The sequence below is a fragment of the Sciurus carolinensis genome, unplaced genomic scaffold (genome assembly GCF_902686445.1).
Source record: "Sciurus carolinensis unplaced genomic scaffold, mSciCar1.2, whole genome shotgun sequence".
Taxonomy (NCBI): Eukaryota; Metazoa; Chordata; class Mammalia; order Rodentia; family Sciuridae; genus Sciurus; species Sciurus carolinensis.
The window spans coordinates 325948-349653 of NW_025920224.1; positions in this window are offsets into that span (position 1 = coordinate 325948).

The window sequence follows — 23706 nt, forward strand, 5'->3', positions numbered from 1 at the left end:
CATTTCATCATATATATATCATGATAAACTTAGTAAATACACAAATTTCAATGAAATAAATCAGCAAATAATACACAAAAAATAAAAAGAAATATTAGTCTTGATTACCATGTGTTGGCTTCATCCAAGTAATATGGATATAGGCTGTGCAATGTTTTTATTGCCTCTCAAACTTGTTTTCATGGAGAATCTTCCAGATATAAGTGAATTTTTTAAATTAAAAATTTTGTGTATGTATCTTCTTAAGAATCCATAGACTCTTTAACTTTGTTGAATATCTATGGTATTATCATCTAAAATGTATGTGCTATTTTTCCCTGTGTCATGATAGACAGAAATCAGATTTCTGATGCTCTGCAAGAAAACCACAAATGTTTGTGTATGTTTCATTGTTCCCTTATTTGACTGAGAGTGAATGTAGCTGGTAGAGTTTTCCTTTTGCACAATGCAGTGTTTCAGAGGAGGAGATTCTGTGGAAGATAAAAGTAACATATTTCCTTCCCTCTACTATATTACTCTCCTTAGTAATATACTCACCTTGAATGCTGTGGTTACAGTTTGGGTAATTTTTACAATGTTAATTTGTCTATACATTTTTATTTAACTTATATATTTCTGGAGTAATAATAACCTTGGATTTACTAAACTGCTAGCCTGATGATGCACTGACACTGCAATGATTTCACACTTTATGTATGCAATGTGGACAAAATAAATTCATCCCAGTCTAGTAAGTAAAGTAATTTTTATTTTGAATTATTTCACCCATGACTTCTCATCATGCCCAAGCATTTTCACCAGAGCAGGTCATAGAACATATATTTCAAAAAGTGATAAATGGAAAATACAGAAATTGTGACTTTGACTACTTAAAACAAAGGAAAATATTGAAAATGGCAACTGAGAATTTTATCAGAAATCATATTATCAAAAGTCAGCCCTTACTCACCACCACAGAATTTGTACTGGGGAGAAGTCCTATAAATGTAAAGAATGTGACAAAGTTTTTAATGATAAATCACACCTTATTGACCACCAAAGAATTCATACTGGAGAGAAGCCTTACAAATTTAAATATGATAAAGCTTTATATCAAAGATCAATTCTTACTCAACAGCAGATGATTCATACTTGTGAGAAGTTCTTCAAATGTGGAGTATGTGACAAAACTTTTAGTAAAAAATTAAACCTTATTCACCACAGCAGAATTCATACTGGAGAGAAGCCCTACAAATGTGAAGAATGTAACAGAACTTTTAATGCAAAATCATACCTTATTGACCACCATAGAATTCAGACTGGGGAGAAGCCCTACAAATGTAAAGAATGTGTCAAAGTTTTTAATCAAAAATCAAGCCTTACTCACCACCAGAGAACACATACTGGGGAGAAGTCCTACAAATGTGAAGAATATGACAAAGCTTTTAATGAAAAATCAAGCCTTATTTGCCACCAGAGAACACATACTGGAGAGAAGCCCTACAAATGTGAAGAATGTGACAAAGTTTTTAATAAGAAATCAAGCCTTATTTACTACAGCAGAATTCATACTGGAGAGAAGCCCTGCAAAAATCTACAGAATGTGACAAAACTTTTAATAAAAAATCAAGTCTTACTTGCCACCAGAGAATCCATACCAGGGAGAAGCCCTACAAATGTAAAGAATGTGGCAAAACTTTTAATCAAAAAACTAGTCTTACCTACCACAATAGAATTCATACTAGAGAGAAGACCTAAAAATGTGAAGAATGTAACAAAACTTTTAATACAAAATCACAACTTATTGACCACCATAGAATTCATACTGGGAGAAGTCCTACAAATGTAAAGAATGTGGCAAAGCTTTTAATCAAAAATTATACCTTATAAGACATCAGAGAATTCATACTGGAGAGAAGCTCTACAAATGAGAACATTGTACCATTCCTGTAAGGATGAGAAAAAATTTATTCCAAGCCAGAAAGATTGTAGCAAAGAGAATTATCCAAAGGAAAAAACTGTGACAGTGTGACAATATCTCCAACAATTGATCATCCCTTACTCAGCACCTGAGAATACAACCTGGTTAGAGAGTGTACAAGTGGAAAAAGTTGTTTAAAGCTCTTAGCCATTGCTCAAACATTACTGAACATTAGAGAACTCATAGTGCTCATAAACCCCCAAAATTTAAAGTTTTCAAGATTTTATTCAAATTTTGAATTTATTGAACATCTGAAACCTCATACCTCTAGTGAACATTGAAGAGCATTTGTCAAAAATATATGCCTTATATAGCACCAAAATATTTGCAATGAAAAACCTTAACAAATATAAAAGAAATAAAGTTCTTTTCTATACCTCATACCTTGATGTATAAGAGGATCGGTAAAAGAGATCATTTAAATATAGAAAATGAATAGTTGCCTTTAACTTCGGCTTAAAATTTATTAAGCATTTTTAATTGATGAGGTAGATATAAAAAATTGTCATAAATATCATACCTCTTTAGTTTAGAAAGCTAATCTTTGGAAGAATATACATTTCTTATAAATCAAAATTGCTAAATATTCTTATTTTTGAATACTGGAGGAAAGAGTTATAAGAGATCTGTTTTTGAGGTTTTTTTAAAATAAATTTTGATGTTTAAAACTTTATTTTTTGTACTGTGGATTGAATTTAGGGATGCTTAACCATGAAGTCACATTCCCAGGGTCCCTCCCCATTTTTTCCAATTTTGAGTTGGGTGTTGATAACTTGCTAAAAACCTAACTTAAGTTTCTGAGACTGACTTTGAGCTTGTGAAACTCTTTCCTCATCTTCCCAATTTGCTGGAATTACAGACATGAGCTACCATGCCCAGTTTACAGGACACTTTTACCTATATTCACATTATGTATGCAATATGTTAATAAACATAAGTGAATGTTAATGTTAATGTTAACACTCTCATGTATTGAATTTTGTCATTATCTCACAAATATAGTATTCCACTCAACAAAAGATATATATTACAGGAAAACATACTATTGGGTAAATAGTACTGTAGCACCTCAACTATTATACACATTTTAATCAAACTTATTTGGGAAGTATGATTTGCATAAATCTGATCTTTATACTTTTTTCTGTTTGTATTTATGGAAAAATTGTTTAAGAAGGATAAAGAGATAATGAAAATAAACCTCATTTTTATATCCTGAATAAAAACTTTAACATTTTGCATTATAGAATGGTAGTACTCCTGAAGACTGTGTAACTCTGGAAAGTCATAAAATCTCCCAGTCACGGGGATTATGAACACCCCAAACACTAGAAACCTACAGTGCCTATTTTGTTTAAAGGCATCATTGAAGAGGGAGATATTCTCAGTGCTTCCATGGGAAGCCATATGGTCAACAGGACACTGACCTATCCTGACTCTTGTCAAGTCTGGTAGAGAAAAAGGACTGAGGAAGTCAAGCATTCGTCATAAACTCCCTAAGAGCAACCCCTGAAGAGAAAAACTACCTTCAAAATTTTAGAGAAATAGCATAATCTAAGATGATATTTTCAGTTTTGGACACCCCACAAGAAAAATCAAACCAGAAACAAGTTCAAAATGATGTAAACATTTACACATCCCACAATTTATTTTAATAGATATATTTTGACTTTAGAGACCTCTTTTATTCTACTTTATAATTTATAAGGGCTATTATACTTTTTAGATTATAGTATAGATAGTATATGGCACGCTCTTCCAAAACTTATGTACAACTAAGTTCTTACAAGACATTATAAACTAAACCTGTCCCTTTTTAGGTCTTACATGTACAGTAGCACGTGCCACCACACAAAACAAGTTTTATTCAAATGAACCTGTGGAATATAAGTCCTGTTCAAACACCAAAAACAAAAACCTTATTATATATTTCCTCCATGTATTAATCCTGTGGGTCAGCAAAACACCCACCAACACTGATTTTATTTAAATTAATTTGGATATATAAATATTGCAATCTAATGATAACTTATGGGCAAGAGAACTATGTGGTCATCACAACTGTTCTCCTTCATTCCAATGTGTATTGTTCCAGTTTTCATTCTTGTCTCCACTCCATATCATCACACACAGAAATGTTTTGTTTTCAATTTATGTGTAAGAATTTTAACTTTATGAAGTTCAGAGGGAAGATTCAATAATAAAGAGTTAAGAAAAATATTAAAGATGTTCCCTGCCCATGTGCCAGTGTTACCTTTGAGTATCCTTGATGGAATATCAAATAAATTCCCCTCTCTAGTCTTTGCTTTTGTTCTTCCATATGATTTTTTTTCTCTTCTCCATGCTCCCAACATAATGCGACATACCATACTGTGATATACTAAACTAGGTACAAGCTGGGTTCAGTATTGAAGAGAGATGCCACAAATGTTTGTGAATGAATGAGAACACTGAAGCATATTTGCTGACATATTTACAGGAAATAGGAAGAAAATTTACTTGATAGGATTACAGGTAAATTGTTAGTAGAAAATTCGAGGTCATTTTCAGTAAGAGATCATTTGTGAGGGACAAAAGGACTGAGAGCTGCTCAGGTTCTAAGCCCGTGTGCCAGGTCTTTTGTGTCATGCTTTGACTATATAGCTGCTCAGATCTTCAGGGAATGCCAAGAGAGATGAGAGGAGTGGAAAAGGTAGAATTAGCAGTAAAAACTAAGCTTCTTTGGGATTTCTTTAGAATGAATCCTGTGTCCACCAGCATGGTTTTATAAAACTGATGTGCTGGATTAAGGATGTTTGTATTTAAACTTGATAGATATTGCTTAATTGTATTCCAATAAAGTACACTAAACTTAGCTTTGCTGTCACCAAAATAGATACTATTTATCTTTGCCAATCACATAAGCAAAAAATAGCATTTGCTCATTTTTGTGGGAATAAGCTACCCATTCTCAGAGACAGGGAGAAATAGGGATCAGCAACTAAACCCCACCTTCATTTCAACTCTTTTTTTATTTGTTTACAGTCTGGATACTTGTCTAGGATAGATATGTTTTTACTTTTATGTGTACACCTCCCATGGAGTTTCTCATTGTGTACATGGTGGTACCTCTATGTGGATTTTCCATATCTACTCACTGCAGGGACCCTGATGATACTGTCTCCTGACTGCTTATACTCACAGTTAAGTACCCCTTGGTAGTTATCTTTGTGGCAACATGTCATTTCATGGTCCAGTCATAAAATTGAATATTATTAACCCTTATAAGTAATAAAGTTTTGATACAAGCTTAAACATGGTTGATTCTTGAAAATATTAAACTAAGCAAAAGACATCAGAGACCAAAGAACAAACACTATCTGTCCAAATTAAATGAGATAGTGGAAATGGGCAAATTTATGTATAGAGAATATAAAATGCTTGTTATCAAAAATTGGGGGTTATCAAAACAGTTTGATAACTGTTGGTTATCAAAAAGAGAAAGATTGGAAGTTAGTGTTTAGAAACTGAATCCTGCATGGTTTTAGTTTGGGGTAATAAAGTTCTGGAGATGGATAGTGGTAATGGTTTGCTAAGCAATGTAAATTTAATTAATGTCATTGATTTATACAATAAAATTATTAGGTGGAAAATTGATCTTATGTATATTATACCATTTTTAAATTAGGTAAAGAAATATTCTTTAGGTATCAACACTTAGTTGATAAAACTGAATAAAAGCGAAGAGAGGATTACACGTAAAGAAATACACAATGATACATGCTACAACATGGAAAAATGCTTTTAATCTTAGAAGTAATAATAATAGATAACATGAAATACTTAGCAAATGCCCCATATATTCTACATATTTTCATTTTTAATTCATTTAACCATTACGACAAGTTGTATAAAATGGGTTTTTACCAATTTCACCATTTTTAAATGAGATAATGTGAGTGTAGGAAAAAATGAGCAACTTGCTGAATCACCCAGCTAATAAATGGGAAAATAGAGCCTCTGAATTCATATGCTTTGACTCTTGAACTTCTGAAGTTCTAAAAGATAAGTGTCAGGTGTTCAAGTTTGAGCTGATGTCACAAACTGAGACTTCTAGGCAAGAGCAGAATTGCTCATCAAGACATGAATCTTAAATTGTGTAGTTCAGGTAAGAGAAGAGAATAATCAAGATGAGAAGAAATTAAGAGAACTCCTGGAGGTGGGTAAGCCAAAAATTAGGACTTGAAGAACAGGAAAATCTAGAATGAATATTTAAAAATAGCTTCATTGAAGAACAGTTTACAAAATATAAACTATACATATGTAAAGTGTACATCCATTGAAATAATCCTGCACCTCCTACCCACATAGCAACCATTCATCTTCTATTCGTCACTATGCATTCACTTATTTTTACAATTTTATATATACAAAATAATGTAGTATTTCTCTGATGATTTTTAGTTAGTAAATTAATTTGCTTTAGAAACCATCAATTTCTTATTCCTTTTTATTGTGGAGTATTTTCTTTTTTAAAATTCATTTTTATTGTAAATAAATGGGATACATGTTGTTTCTCTGTTTGTACATGAAGTAAAGACATACCATTTGTGTAATTATAAATTTACCTAGGGTAATAGTTTTTGATACATTCTGTTATTTGTTTCTTCCCCACCACCCCTCCCACTCCTCTTGTCCCTCTATACATCCCTCCTTCCTCCATTCTTGCCCCTTCCCTACCCATATATGTGTCATCATCTGCTTATCAGTGAAATCATTAGTTCTTTGGTTTTTTGAGATTGGCTTATCTCACTTAGCAGAATATTCTCCAATTTTATCCATTTTCCTGCAAGTGCCATAATTTTGTTATTCTTTATGGCTGAGTAATATTCCATTGTATGTATATATATATGAGTTTCTTTATCCATTCATCAATTGAAAGGCATCTAGGTTGGTTCAACAATGTGGTTCTTGTGAATTGAGCAACTATGAACATTGTTGTGGCTGTATCTCTCTAGTATGCTGGTTTTAAGTCTTTTGCGTGTAGGTCAATAAGTGGGATAGCTGGATCAAATGGTGGTTCCATTCCAAGGTTTCTGAGAAATCTTCACACTGCTTTCCAGATTGGCTGCACTAATTTGCAGCCCCATCAGCAATGTATGAGTGTACCTTTTCCCCCACATACTTGCCAACACCTATTGTTGCTAGGATTCTTGATGATAACTCTTCTAATTGGGGTGAGATGAAATCTTAGGGTACTATTGATTTGCATATCTCTTATTACTAAAGATGGTGAACATTTTTTCATATGTTTGTTGATTCCTTGTAGATCTTCTGTGAAGCATCTGTTCATATCCTTAACCCATTTGTTGATTGGATTATTTGTATTCTTCGTGTAGAGTTTTTTGAATTCTTCATATAATCTGGAAATTAGTGCTCTATCTGAAGTATGAGTGGCAAAGATTTTCTCCCACTCTGTAGGCTCTCCCTTCACATTGCTCATAGTTTCATTTGCTGAGAGAAAACTATTTAGTTTGAATCTATCTCAGTTATTCATTCTTGCTTTTATTTTTTGTGCTATGGGTGTCCTGCTAAGAAAGTCTGATCCTAAGCCAACATGTTGAAGATTTGGACCTACTTTTTCTTCTATAAGATGAAGGGTCTCTGGCCTAATTTCAAGGTCCTTGATCCATTGTGACTTGATTTTTGTGCAGGGTGAGAGATAGGTGTCAATTTCATTCTGTTGCATATGGTTTTCCAGTTTTCCCAGCACCATTTGTTGAAGAGGCTATCTTTTCTCCATTGGATATTTTTGGCCCCTTTGTCTAGTATGAGAAAATTATATTTATTTGGGTTTGTGTCCATGTCTTCTGTTCTGTACCACTATCTACCTGTCTATTTTGGTACCAATACCATGCCATTTTTGTTACTGTTGCTTTGTAGTATAGTTGAAGGTCTGGTAATGTGAAACCCCCTGCTTCACTCTTCCCACTAAGGATTGCTTTAGTTATTCTGGGTTTCCTCTTCTTCCAGATGATTTTTATTATTGCTTGCTCTATTTCTGTAAGGTATGTCATTGGGATTTTAATTGGAATTGCATTGAATCTGTATAGCACCTTTTGGTAGTATGGCCATTTTGACAATATTAGTTCTGACTATCCAAGAACATGGGAGATCTTTGCATTTTCTAAGGTTTTCTTTAATTTCTTTCTTTAGTGTTCTGTAGTTCTCATTGTAGAGGTCTTTCATATCTTTTGTTAGATTGATCCACAAGTATTTTAATTTTTTCAGAGCTATTGTGAATGGGGTAGTTTTCCTAACTCTTCGTTCTGAAGATTCATCACTTATGTATAAAAATGCATTGGATTTATGAGCATTGATCTTATATCCTTCTGCTTTATTGAATTCACTTAAGAGTTCTAAAAGTGCTCTGGTGGAATTTCCTGGCTCCTCTAAATGTATAATCATGTAATCAGCAAATAGGGATAGTTTGAGTTCTTCTTTTCCTATTCGTATTACTTTTAATTTCCTTGGTCTGTCTAGTTGCTCTGGCTAGAGTTTTGAGGACAATATTGAATAGAAGTGGTGAAAGAGGGCATCCCTGCCTAGTTCTAATTTTTAGGGGGAATGCTTTCAGTTTTTCACCATTTAGAATGATATTGACCATGGGCTTAGCATAGATGGCCTTTACAATGTTAAGGAATGTTTCCACTACCCCTATTTTTTCTACTGTTTTGAGCATGAAGGGATGCTGTATTTTATCAGATTCTGTTTCTGCATCTCTCAAAATAATCTTGTGATTCTTAACTTTAATCTATTGATATGGTGAATTACTTTTATTGATTTCTAAATGTTTATCCAACCAGCATCCCTGGGATAAATCCCACTTGATCATGGTGCACTATCTTTTTAATATATTTTTGTATGTGATTTGCTAAGATTTTGTTGAGAATTTTTGCACCAATGTTCATTAAGCATATTGGTCTGAAATTTTCTTTCCTCATTGTGTCTCTGGTTTAGGTATCAGGGTGACATTGGCTTCATAGAATGAGTTTGGGAGGGTTTCCTCCTCTTCTATTTCATGAAATACTTTAAGAATTAGAATAAGCTGTTCTTTAAAGGTTTTGTAGATCTCATCTGAGTACCCAACTGGTCCCGAATGTTTCTTTTTTGTAGGCTTTTGATGACTTCTTCTATTTCATTACTTGAAATTGATCTATTTAAATTGTGAATGTCCTCCTGGTTCAGTTTAGGTAATTCATATGTCTCTAGAAACTTGTTGATGTCTTCGAGATTTTCAATTTTGTTTGAGTACAGATTTTCAAAATAGCTTCTAATTATGTTTTGTATTTCACTCATGTCTTTTGTGATATTTCCTTTTTCATTTTGAATTTTAGTAATTTGGGTTTTCTCTCTCCTTCTCTTCGTTAGTGTGGCTAAGGGTTTATCAATTTCATTATTTTTACAAAGAACCAACTATTTATTTTGTCAGTTTTTTTCATTGTTTCTTTTGTTTCAGTTTTGTTGATTTCAGCTCTGATTTTAACTATTTCCTGTCTTCTACTACTTCAGGTGTTACTCTGTTCATTTTTTTCTAGGGTTCTGAGTCATAGTGTCAGGTCATTTATTTGTTGATTTGTTTTTCTTTTATTGAATGCATGCCAAGAAACAAATTTTACTTGAAGTACTGCTTTCATAGTGTCCTAGAAATTTTGATAGGATGTTTCTTTGTTCTCTTTTACCTCTAAGAATTTTTAAATTTCCTTCCTGATATCTTCTCTTAATCATTCATCATACAATAGCATATTATTTAATCTCCACGTGTTGGAGTAGCTTCTCTTTTTTATCCCATCAATTATTTCTAATTTCAAATCTTTATGATCTGATAGAATACAAGGTAGTATCTCTATCTTCTTGTATTTGCGCACTTTAGCTTTGTGGCATAAAATATGGTCTATTTCAGAGAAGGAACCCTGTGCTGCTGAGAAGAAAGTGTATTCACTCTTTGTTGGATAGTATATTCTATAAATGTCCGTTAAGTCTAAATTATTGATTGTGTTATTGAGATCTATGGTTTCTTTTTTCAATTTTTGTTTGGAGGATTTGTCCATTGGTGAGAGAGGTGTGTTCAAATAACCTAGTATTATTGTGTTGTGGTCTCTTTGATTTCTGGCATTGAGATGAATTTGTTTTACGTATATGATGAGCCACTGTTTGGGGCATAAATATTTATGACTATTATATCTTACTAATTGATGCTTCCCTTAAGCAGTATGAACTGTCCTTCTTTATCCTTTCTAACTTTGACATGAATTTGACATTATCTGATATGAGAATGGATACACCAGATTTTTTGCTGTGTCCATGTGCATGGTATGTTTTTCCCCATCCTTTCACCTTTAGTCTGTGGGTATCTCTTTCTATGAGATGAGTCTCTTGCAGGCAACAAATTGTTGGATCTTTCTTTTTAATCCAATCTGCCAATCTATGTCTTTTGATTAATGAGTTCAGGCCATTAACATTCAGGCTTATTATTGAAATATGATTTGTATTCCCGGTCATTTGGCTCATTTTTTTTTTTTTTGACACGACTTGGTTTCTCCTTTATTTGGCTGTTCCTTTAGGGTAGTTCCTCCCTTTGATGATTTACATCGTTGTTTTTCACCTCTTCCTCATGGAATATTTTGCTGAGAATGTTCTGTAATACCAGATTTCTTTTTGTAAATTCTTTTCGCTTTTGCTTATCATGGAAGAATTTTATTTTATTGTCAAATCTGAAGGTTAGTTTTGCTGAGTATAAGATTCTCGGTTGGCATCCATTTTCTTTCAGAGCTTGTAAAATGTTGTTCCAGACCCTTCTAGCTTTAGGGTCTGGACTGAAAAATCTGCTAATATCCGTATTGGTTTCCCCCTGAATGTAATTTGGTTCTTTTCTCTCACAGCCTTTAAAATTCTGTCTTTATTTTGTATGTTAGGTATTTTTATTATACTGTGTGTTGTTGTGGGTCTGTTGTAATTTTGTTTTATTGGAGTCCTATAAGCCTCTTTTTTTTTATTGTAAACAAATGGGATACATGCTGTTTCTCTGTTTGTACATGAAGTAAAGGCATACCATTTGTGTAATCATAAATTTGCATAGTGTAATGTTGTTTGATTCATTCCGCAATTTTTTCCTTACCCCCCACCCCTCTCACCCCTCTTTTCTCTCTATACAGTCCTTCTTTTCTCCATTCTTGCCACCCTCCTTAACCCTTACCCTAAACCTAACCCTAAGCCTAATGGTAAACCCTCCCACACCCCATTATATGTCATCATTCGCTTATCAGCAAAGTCATTTGTCCTTTGGTTTTTGAGATTGGCTTATCTCGCTTAGCATGATATTCTCCAATTTCATCCATTTGCCTGCAAATGCCATAATTTTATTATTGTTTATGGTAGAGTAATATTCCATTGTATATATATGTCACAGTTTCTTTATACATTTATCAATTGAAGGACATCTAGGTTGGTTCCACAATCTGGCTATGGTGAATTGAGCAGCAATGAACATTGATGTGGCTGTTTCTCTGTAGTATGCTGATTTTAAGTCCTTTGGGTATAGGCCAAGGAATGGGATAGCTGGGTCAAATGGTGATTCGATTCCCAGCTTTCTGAGGAATCTCCATACTGCTTTTCAGAGTCTTATAAGCCTCTTGTACTTGATTTTCCATTTCATTCTTCAGATTTTGGAATTTTTCTGCTATTATTTTACTGAATCGATTGTTCATTCCTTTGGTTTTTTTCTATAAGCCTTTCTCAATCCCAATGATTCTTAAATTTGGCCTTTTCATGATATTTCATAGTTCTGCTGATTCTGTTTCTGATTTCCTACCATCTCCTCTGTTTGGTAAACTTTGTTTTCAAGATTAAATATTTTTTCTTTGATATCTGATGTCCTGTCTTCCAGGTGTTCTATCCTATTGGTTATGCTTTCTATGGAGTTTTTAATTTGTTTTACTCTTTTCTTCATTTCAAGGATTTCTGTTTGTTTTTTTCCAATATCTCTAACTCTTTATTGAAATGATCTTTTGCTTGTTGTATTTGGTCTTTTAACTGTTGATTGGTGTGATCATTCAATGCCTACATTTGCCCTTTCATCTCCTCATTTGCTTCCCTGATCGTTTTAATTTTGTACATCCTGAACCCTCTTTGTGACATTTCTTCTGCCACGCTGTCACTGGATTTTATTGCTATACCATCTAGGTTTGTTTGGGACATTTTCTTCCCTTGTTTTCTCATATTGCTCAGGTTTCTACCCTTCTAGTAGTGAAACTCTGGGATATTGCAATTTTCCTCTATTTACTAATGTTTTCTCTGTACATTTCCAATAACTTGCCTCTTAACCTTCAGTAGCCTGAAGTCTTGGAGGAATGTGATAATGCAGTGCTCCACTAGGAAACTGGACCTCTAGGTGTGGTGGCCTTCAAGTGAAGTATATTCCCTGTCAGTGGGCAGTGGTTCCTCCACTTGTTGACTGATGGTCATTCAAAGGGGGACTAGACTGCAGACTGGGACACAGTCTGTTTGATCTGGTTCTCTGTCTCTGGTTCTATTGCCCTGGTGGGAAAACCAAGCCCAGCAGGGAACACTCCCATGTTGGGTATGTTTTGCAGGCCAGATCTCCTCTGAGAAGTTCCCTTCACTCCAGAACTACCACCTGGACTGGAAACCCTTTTGTGTGATGTTCCCAGGGGCCCTGACCTACCAGGATGGGGAACCTGTCCCTGTGAGGGACTCCCTTGCTCAGTGGCCCTCCTCTGCTATGTTCCCTGGAAACTGGAGCTACTGCCTGGACCTTGGACCCTCACTCTGCATCAAAGCCTCTCTTTATGCGGCCCTCCTCTACAATGCTCCCAGTTGACAGGGTTCTCCACTCCAGCAGGGGAGTCTCACTGGTCCACTCTACTCCACAATGTTCCCTGCATTTTGGGACTACCATCCCATCTGGGATGCCCAACCAGTGGGAGAGACTCACCGGTGGCTCTGAGTTGGTCCCAAGTCTCTCAGTCCCTCCTCTTTGTGACTTCTGGGTCTTGTCAAAGGTCCTCTAGCATCCTGTAGGTGTCTCAGGAAGGGAGCTGCTCTTCCAATGATGATAGCCACACCCTCAGGAATAATTTGAAATTCCCACACCAGTCTACAAAGAATCCTCTGGCTAGCTCCATGATGCAGGCGGGTTGACTTGTCTGCTGCCTTGCTCCATGTTGGTGACAGACCTCACTGTGGTGGTCAGGCGGGGTTGCTCAGTAATAGTGTCTGTCTTTGGCCTGGTGGTTGGATGAGTTGGCTACCCGCTACCTAGCTCTGCAAGGCAGGTGGGTTGGGTGCCCAACTGCTACCTCTGTGACTGTGACCAGCCAGTGATGGAATATTTTCTTGTATGCATATATAAAAATATGCTAATCAACTCACTCATTGATGAGCATCTCGTAATTTTTATTTGCATTTACCTAATGTCAAATGATGTTGACCATCTTTTTATGTGCTTATTTTCCACTCATAACTTTATATTTTAAAGAGATTCTTTTAAAATTTTGTTTTGATTAGTTATACATGACAATAGAAAGCATTTGACACATCATACATATACATCATACATATACATATACATATCTCATTCTGACTGTACACAGCGTAGAAGTACACTAGCTGTGTAATCATATTTGTGCAAAGGGTAATAACATCCAGTGCATTCTACTATCCTTCCTCCCCCATACCACCTCCCCTCTGTTCACTCCCTTCTGCCTAATCCAAAGGATCCAAAGAATAGAGGTATTCTTCCCTAGCCCCTGTTCCATTATTGTGAATTAGCATTCACATATCAGAGAAAATATTCACCCTTTAATTTGGGGGGATTGGCTTATTTTCCTTAGCATGATATTCTTCAGCTCCATCAATTTCCTGACAAGCACCATAATTTAATTTTTCTTTGCAATTGAATCATTTCATTATGTATATATATATATATATATATATATATATATATATATCACATTTTCTTTATCCATTCATCAGAAAAAGGGTATCTGGTTCCACAGTTTGGCTTTTGTGAATTGAGGTGCTGTAAATATTGATGTGGCTGCATCACTGTAGTATGCTGATTTTATATCCTTGGGTTATAAATCAAGGAGCAGGATAACTGGGTCGAATGGTGGTTCCATCCCAAGTTTTCTCAGGAATCTCCATACTGCTTTTCATAATGGCTGCAGCAATCTGCAGTTCCACCAAGAATGTCTGAGTGTAGCTTTTCTCCCACATCTTGAACATTTATTGATGGTTGGATTATTGATAATTGGAATTCTAACTGGAGTTAAGTGGAATCTTAGAGTAGTTTTGATTTGCATTTTTCTGATTGCTAGAGATTTTGAATACTTTTTATATACTTGTTGACTGATCATATTTTTTCTGAGAAGTGTCTGGTCAATTCCTTAGACCATTTGTTGATTGGATTATTGGTTTGTTTGTCTGTTTTGGTGTTAAGTTTTTTGAGTTATTTATATATCCTGGAGATTAATGCTGTACATGAGATGCAGGTGGCAAACATTTTCTTCTGCTCTATGGGCTCCCTCTTCTCATTATTGTTTTCTTTGCTGAGAAGCTTTTCAGTTTGAATTCATCCTATTTATTGATTCTTGATTTTACTTTTTACATTTTAGGAGTCTTGTTAAGGAACTCAGGTCCTAAACTGACATGATGAAGATTTGGGCTTACTTTTTCTTCTATTAGACACAGAGTCTCTGTTTTAGTTTCTAGATCTTTGATCCACTTTGAGCTTATTTCTGTGCTGGTTGAGATATAGAAATTTAATTTTAGTTTGCTACATATGGATTTCCAGTTTTCCCAGCACCATTTGTTGAAGACAGTATCTTTTCTCCAATTAATGTGTCCACGTTCTTTTAAATAAAATGTTCTTTAAAATAATTTTCATATTTTATTGTGGTTTTGTTTCACTTTGAGAGTTATTAAATATTTAGGTAGAAAATCACATTTGTTCTATGCAGAAATGATCTTTCAGTCTGTGGCTTGACATGTTTTATTAAGGAAGAATTATTAATGTTGATGAAGTCCCACTTATCTTTTTTATTTTGAAGACAGTGCTTTTTATATCATAGTCAAAAAATCATTGTATAACACAGGTCCACAAAGATAGTTTCCTCTCTTTTCTTTTAGTAGATGTATACTGTTAGGGTTTACATTTGTGTACATAATTAATTTTTAGATAATTTTTTACATAGCACAAGTATAGATCAAAGTATCTTTTAAGAAAAATATATTTCCCAGACTACACTTATAAAGAACTTTAATTTTAATAAGTGATAATCTTTGTATATAAATTCACCTGAAATCTTTTTATAAATTTTATAATTCCTAATCTCTATAATTTCATAATTATTAAAGGTTGAAGTTTATATATATTATAGAACAGGTCAGTCTCTGAATGCTTTTCAATTTTTTCCATTGGTTATTGCTTCAATCTTAGGCACCATAAACCCAAATGCCACCATAAATTCTAGTCAGCAAATCATGACATATTTGAAATAAAATGTTACCTTTCCTTTTTAAAATGTGAAGGACACATATTTCCTTTATTTGCTCTACTATGATTGTGTAATATAGCATAAGCCTTTCACTTTATAAAAAAGAAAAACACACAGACACTTCATATTTCGCATCTGTTATACTATACTACCCCTATATTTTCTTGCTTCCATGAAGATGAATTGTAGTTTCCCAAATGAACTAGAAACTAACTCATATTCATTATGGTAAGGCTTGAACACAGATGTCTCTTTATAGAAATTTTATCATCATTATTCACTTTTGATGGAAGAGGAAGGCTACTAAGCAAAAATGATAACAGGTAAAGTACAGTAAGTGTGATTATCCCATCTATATTGGGTGACACAGCATATTCGTGGCATTTTTTAAGTCCAAATTTGAAACATGTGAAAGAGTATAAAAATAAAGAGCACAAATTATCTTTCTTTTTTTTTTAACTTTTCTTTTTTTGTTCTGGGGATGGAACTCAGACCTGTTATATCACTGAGTTACATCTCTCACATTTTTAGTGCTTTTTATTTTTTATTCTGAGAAAGGATCTTTCTAAGTAGCTAATGCAAGTCTTAGACTTGCACTTCTTCTTCCTCAGCCTCATGAGTCACTGCAATTACTGTCATGTGCTACCCTGCCTTTAAACCCAGCCCCACCACATACAAATATTAAATGTTCAGGGAAGCAAGTTTTTTTTTTTTCAAGCACTCTTAGAATCACTAAACATACCCATTTTAAGAATATTTCTAATACCCCTAACAACTTCCCTGTGTTTACCTGTTGTCAAAAAGGAATGGGATGTAGTCAAGGTAAAACCAACAACTAAATATTCAAATGATCTTAAGGGAGACTCACAGCACCTTTCCATAGGCCCAGAGAACTATACGTGTTTGTTCATGGGCATCTCTAGGTTACTGTTTCAAATGTTGTTAAAATATATTGCCTTTGAAAGTTTCTAATCTCTGGGCCTGGGCTTAACCCTTAGTTATTTATTCATTTGTTTATTTATGGTACTAGGTTTTGAACCCAGAGATGCTTAAGCCCTGAAAAACATCTTCAATGCTTTTTTAATATTTTATTTTGAGACATGGACTCCCTAAGTTACTTAGGGCCCTGCTAAGTTGCTGAGAATGGCTTTGAACTTGTGATTCTTCTGCTTTAGCATCCAAAACTGCTGGAATTACAGGCATGCACCACCATGCCTCTCTGAACTTACACTCTAAAGGTAACTTGTAAAACACAGTGAGCACAAAACACAGTGAGCACTGTGATTTGAACATATGCATAAATTGCTGGATACACAAAAGTCAAAGGACCCAAATCAAAAATCCCCACATGCTGTACAAAGAAAACTGCTAACAAAGTTTGCTTAATTGACTCTCAATGCATTTGCTGAAGGAACATCATTTCATACAAAGAATCATACAATGGGAGGATAACCTGCATTAAGATTTCCCTTTTGATTTTTTTTTTTTTTGGAGATTTGATGGCCCTTTAAAATCCTCTGTACTACTGGTACTTGATATGAATAAGTATTTTATTAGTGACAAGTTTAAAAACAAAATAGACAAAGTGTGCTCAAGTGCTACCATTTAGCATTGTGCTTGCACAGTGTCACTCTTGTATTATCTACTTTCCATGCACCATCCCTTTGCTCCTTGTCTTCTGGCCTTCTGTTCCCCAAAGGTGCTTGCACTTCATTCATTTTTGCATTTGAAGCCATCAGTGTCAACCTCAATAGTTTGCTCCTTTTACCACCATCTCAAGGAAGGAATGAGGTAACTGATCAGAGTTCTCTGCAATGGAACTGATGCAGTGGGTATGCAAACATTCTTGAGTCTTGCTATTTTATCTTTAGACATTACTAGAAAGTGTAGGAGCCCTGAAGATTCAGAAATCACTGAGTCCTATTAAGTAAACATTCATTTTACTCTTGCTATGGACACATCTACCCTCCTGCATTCTCTGAAGAGGTAAGATAGTGTCAGACTACAGCAAATGTGGATTTCTATTGAGGGTCCCTGAGCCTGTGGGCACCTCTTTAGAGGGTAAGGGATGTGCTGTGTTCACCTAAGGTAGAGAGGTTTATGACTAAACCCAGCACTGGACAGGCTCTGTGAGGGCTGCCAGAGGCTGTAGTATGTTAAGATAGATTAGGCTTGAAGGGTGCCTAAGGCTGCAGAGGGATGCAGAGTAAGCATGATTGATGCAAGTGGGAATCTACCAGTGCAGGCAGGGAAAGCACAGTAAGCATGTTGCAGGTGCTGGGTTGTGTGCATATAACACATATTTGCAATAATATTTATGTATGCATATATACACACATAATATGTGTATGCTTATATTTGGATGATATGACTATATATACACACAATAGATATCAAAAATATCTTTAAGAAAATAACCATCACATATTTAAAATTTTAAAATATTTACAATGTTCAATTTAGGTTCTGTTAAAAAGGAACTTTTCAGAAATTTCCAAAATCATGTTTGTAATGTTAAACTACATTTTAAATTTTAACTTTAAAACTTCCAAAACTCTAACTTAAATTTTAAAAAGTAATTAAAACTTCAAAACAGAAACAAAATATTTTGAAAAAATTGATATCTATTAACTTTAAAATGTGAGTCATTGCTCAGCTTTGCTTCCACCTGGATTCTTCAAAATGTGATTCTGATTGCTAGAACAATGAAATTTCCCCAAATTTTTTCTGCAAACTTCCTTCAAGTGCTTGCCTTGACCCTCCTTTAACACCTCTACAAGGCATACTGAATTATGATATGCTTGGGTCTGTTTTCTTCTCTCCTACCTCTCTTGCTCAGAACCACTGTCTGTCCATCGTGAGCCTGCCATCCAGTTTGCCATTCTCAACCTGCCCTTCCCATTTCCCCTCTTGAACATGACCACCTGGCCCATTTCTTTCTCCCCCTCTTTCTCCAGGTCATAACTACTCAGTACCATCCCACCATGGCTATCTCTCACACAGTTGCATCATCAGCAGGAGGCACTTTACAGATGACATTCTTCACATACTGTAAAAATAAAGTTAAAGGAACTGAAAGAAGTTTCAGAGTTAGGGCCACTGGAAAGGCCAGAAGAGAAAAAAAGCAGAGAGAATTCACAGGAACCTGAAAAAAATGGCTTGCTTCAGTAAGAAATGGGTGGCACCAGGCATTTTTTACCTGGGCCACGCCCCACCATGTTTCTGGTCCTGGCACATACACAGCATTCTCACAAGTATTGTAAAGTCAGACAATATTTTTGTTCAGGCTGAGGGTAAGGGCTCAAGTCCTGGCAAGAGTGTAAGAAGAGTGGGTGTGTATGCTTATCCTGCTTCCTCAACTCTGAAAGATTACAGCAAGAACTTCTAGCTTTGGAGGATTCTGCCCCTACTTATGGTCACCATAGTGTGCTTTTGCATATAACCAATGGTCATTATGTCACCATTTTTTGAAAAGCTCTTCTCTTTTTGTTGCATTGACTTTGTGCTTTTTTCAATCATCTGACCATGTCTGTGTGAGTGTCTCTCAAAATTCTATTATGATTTTTGATCCTCATATCTCTTTATATCAGTATCACAATTTCTTGCCTACTTGCAGATTTGTAACATGACTTCAACTAAAGCAATGTAAGATTTCTTACTAGGTTCTTCCTCTTTCAAATTCTTTTTCTATTCAAATCCCTTTGCATTTTTCTGTGCATCTTAGAATAAATTTATCATTTCTAAAGGTAATCCTCTAGTATTCTGATTGACAGTTTCTTGAATCCATGTATTAATTTAGGGACTATTGACAACCTAAGAACATTGAGTTATCCTACCTATGAAACTGGAATATTTCCCCATAAAATGGATTTTTAAGATATTATTTTGTATGTGCTGGCCTCTGTCCCAGTCTTCAGCAAAGGTCTCAAGTCATAAACACAAGTTCATGAAGATTTTATGTTGTGTGAATTTGTTTGAAAATTGCTGAATGGTCAAATTTATGTTTATATCAATATGTTAAGTGTTGCAACAACTATGTGGAACCATGAGCAGAGGGTTTCCAGGAAGGTGAGTCTCCAAGAGTTAATATAAATTTACAGTGACTCCCACAGGCAATAAAACTGGTGACTCACAAAAGTTAGTGTCTTGGTTACATATTTTGGGAAGATTTCAGGTGGCATCTGTGTGCTAGACTTTAAGCCCTTTTCTTTCCCCATGGCATCTTGGAAGGAAAGGCTTAACCACAGCACCCCAGGAAAACTGCTGGCCCTCATGAACATGCTCTAAAGATCTAGAGCACTGGATGGCAACACATTTTCCCAGCTACTAATGACAAGCTCAACCACAATGATGCACAGCTTTGGAGGACTGCTGATTCTGAGTGAGAAAAATATTATTTTTTTGTCCTTTCTTCCTATCTACCTTTTTTTTTTTGGTCACCTTTCTATTGGTGCCTTCCTCTTTCCCAAGTGTTTTTCTTCCCTCCTCCACTTCTTTCCCTCTTCCACTGTCTTTTTTCCTTCTTTATAAATTGAAGCTTTTTGTTGATGAAGGTAAAAAATGATATGTCTATATATTCATCCCCCTCCAGGATTCTGTATAACCTTGAAACATGTGTTCATGTCACCTCCCTCCTCATTTATCATCGAAAACAAGTTGAAACAGCAACTTGAGCATTCAAATATCTCTACTTCTTTTCTATTAAAGCAGGAAACTTCTGATTTCAGGAGGTTGCTAAATATTTCCTGTTTTTACTTTTGATATGGACAGGTTCAGAATTGTTCATGATACAAGGATTCTGTTTCATTTTCAGCAATTTTGCTACCTGAGGAATATTCTACTATCTTCCTTTTGTTGAGGATAAACTGAGAAACAGTATGACATAATGAGTCCCCCAGGTGAGACTGGCAAACATGCTTCAATACAGGAATAAAATAAATATGTAAACTACAGTCAACAAGAAGAAAACTTACCATATGTTAATAGTTTCTTCTTCTAGTAATAATTCTGGTTACTTGCCAAAAAAATATTCTTTCAGACTTAAGTCTGTGTAGAGTAACTTTCTTTAGGACAAGGATATTTGTCATTCCCTGACAGGTCTCTTGGGAGAATTAAGAATGCATCCCATACACAACATTGAAGCTGGATAATTTGTAAATGACTGTGGTTCTCTCTGGACCAATAAAAAAGCATGTAATGGTGTGGAGATATAATTAAGCATTTAAGTCCTTGCCTAAAATGTGTGAGACCCTGGGCTAAAGTACAGCACCGTGAAATTTAAAAAATAAAAGGAAAACATGAAGGAAGGAACTTCATGGTTTCTTCAGAATTTGTTTTCTATACAAGAATTTTGTCAAAAACCTGCTGGAAAATACATAAAATAGTGACATTGTATTACTCATTATGGCAGAGAAAATTGGTGGTCTCCAAATATTTAATATTCTCAACCCTATAAAGTCCAACCACCCCTGAATTCAGTGTGTGGTCATGTGAGTTATTCTGGCCAATGGACTATGAGGCATGTGATGCCTACATATCTATCTTTTCCTGCAACAGAGACCTTAGGACCTGCTTTTCATGCAGAGAAATGTAGCCAGACCCACACTGGACTTCCAGAAAGTGAGAGGTAAGTATTTATTTATTAGGTCACTGAGGCCTAGGCCAGGTAGGGAAGTTACTGATCATTTTGTTGTGTCAATGAACACATGTAAGCACACTTCAGCTGAGGCACCCTCTCATGACATGATGACAAGTCAGGATGAGAAATACTTGCAGTGATCACACACTGTTGGCCAAGATGGATGCTGCCTCAGGGGCTACTGTTTGGCTTTGGAATTGTTGGAACTATTGGAGAAATTGTGCTCATAGAACTCTTCATAGAATTGGTACCCAAGGTAGTAGGAACATTTCTTCAACTATACAAATGAAACAGGAATTTCAGCAACCCCCCTAAATGAGAGTTTTTTTTTTCTTTACCTAATTACTTGCTTTGCTTTGCTTGTAGATTCCAGGTACACACTTCTCTGCTTGCTCTTATGCAGAGTTCATAGAAGCAGGCTTTCCTTCCAGATGTATATGAGTTACCCGTCCAGACCATCAAAACACTTCTGCAATAGAAGAAAGCAGGGAAGCCCTTGGCTGCTCATCACTGACTATCTGCAAATCTTATCATTTGGGGTAAAGAATATTGCCTGCCAGGAAAAGTGGAGATGCTTGCTAGCTAATGTATAGGTTAAATAGTGCTGTGACCCTTGGAAACTACATTCTAACAGGAATACTGATGGTACTACTCTGAAATAAATAAGTACATACTTTTCTCTATGGCTTCAAGCTTGTCTTAGATTTGCCCTGAAGCAATAACATGTGATTGTGTCAGGACTGGAGTCTCCTTTAAGGGAACTCATAGGATCTGTAGGAAGAATTAGGAAGTGGCAGATTGACCATGTTCCCTTCTATACAAGGATTGCTCCTGTTTTGGATGGTGTTGAAGTCATTTGTTTAAATGGTCTAGAAATCCAAATGAACTCTAGGAAAAATGAGGACATGGAACTTTTTATTTTATCTTATTTTTATTCTTTTACTTATTCATTTTTTTGAAATGAAATTTTAACACACATTAGTCTCAAACCAGAAACATTCAAGTTAAAAAATACTTGGGATAGTTTTCTGCTCACTATAAAGCTTTGGCATTTTAGAATTTTTTTAAACCTGAAATGCCAAGAACTTTTCACAAGATATAAAAATGTGCCTAATGAGAGAGGATCAAGTAACTATTTTGTAAAAATGAACTTTTTAATTTTCATTCTGCCTGAGCATTTGCTAAAGCTCATCATTGCTACTTAAAGAAAACTAGTTCTTAATAGGCCTTGGTGCCACAAAACAGATACCTGGAGGAGCATCCTGGGATTATTTATAATATTGTGAAAATTTGGCAGTGTGTGTATATAGACAGGCTTCTACAGAAAGAGTTCAGCTGGGAGGTGGTCTAAAATGTTCATCTGAGACCTGCTTTTTCTCTTTTATTTACATATGGTTATAAATAAAAAAATTAACTCCCTGTAATACTCTCAGCCAATCTTTTCACCAGAGAAGCAGGAAGCACAAATGTCATTTTTTTCTCTACCTCCAGGATCACCTGCCACCTAGATGGGGTCAGTTCTTCCCTGGGATCAGAAAGATGGTTAAGAAAATGAAAGACAGTAATGCAGTGAAATATTAATTTTATGTCCTGTCCACCTTGAGTTTGTTTACTTAAGTCAGAATATATCTGGTTGTGGAAAAATAACCAAAACTTTATTAAATGTATTGGTAGATGAAGTGACACTCTAATTTGGGTTAGCTATAAAATGACCAGGCTATGTGGGGAGGGGTTAAAAGTTATAAATGAAATGACAGTAGCTCGGGGAAAATACTTGTTGAAACTATATGATGGGGGTAATATTCTATGAGAATGTGTTTGTGAATTTTATGAGCTAATTGGTGCAGAGTACTCAGTCTGGAATAAGTACTTAGTAAACAGTGATTCATTACTCACTTTGCACTTGAGGACTCACCTGAGGTCACAGATCTATGATGTGGTATAGTTCCATCTCTAAACCCCAGTGTACCACATTCCAACACCTGTGCTTTTAGGGCAGTTACTATTTGGCATATACTCAATGTGTGGCCTAACACCCGCTTGGTACACACCACAACTCATCCATCTTTATGTGCTGGTTGCTGTGTTGAGCTCTTTGTCTGGATTACTGTATTGAACTAAGGCAAGAGTCCTACAAGATAGATACTATTATGTTATCCAATAAATTCCCTAAGAGGTAGAGCTAGCAATGGAGTTCTAGATCACTGGTTTTAGAATCTAGCCTTCTCCCTGTTGTGCTGTACATTCATCATCCCACTGTGTGAGGTACTGCACAGACATGTGAAGGTGAGGGCAGGTTTTTGCTAATGGCAGAGGTCACTTGGTGCTTCTTTTAAAAATCACTGACAGAAGCTGAGATTTTTGGGAACAGCCAGCACTCATCCCCTTGTGTACATTTCTCTTCTGTGGAACAAACAAGAACACAGCATGTGCAGGGACCCTCCATTCCAGGGCTTCCATTTCAAATTGAGAAGTATGAGGTGAGAAAAATCCTGTGGAAAAATAAGGAAGGAGATGGGTAGAGGTAGGAAAAGAATATTTGTAAGTGACAT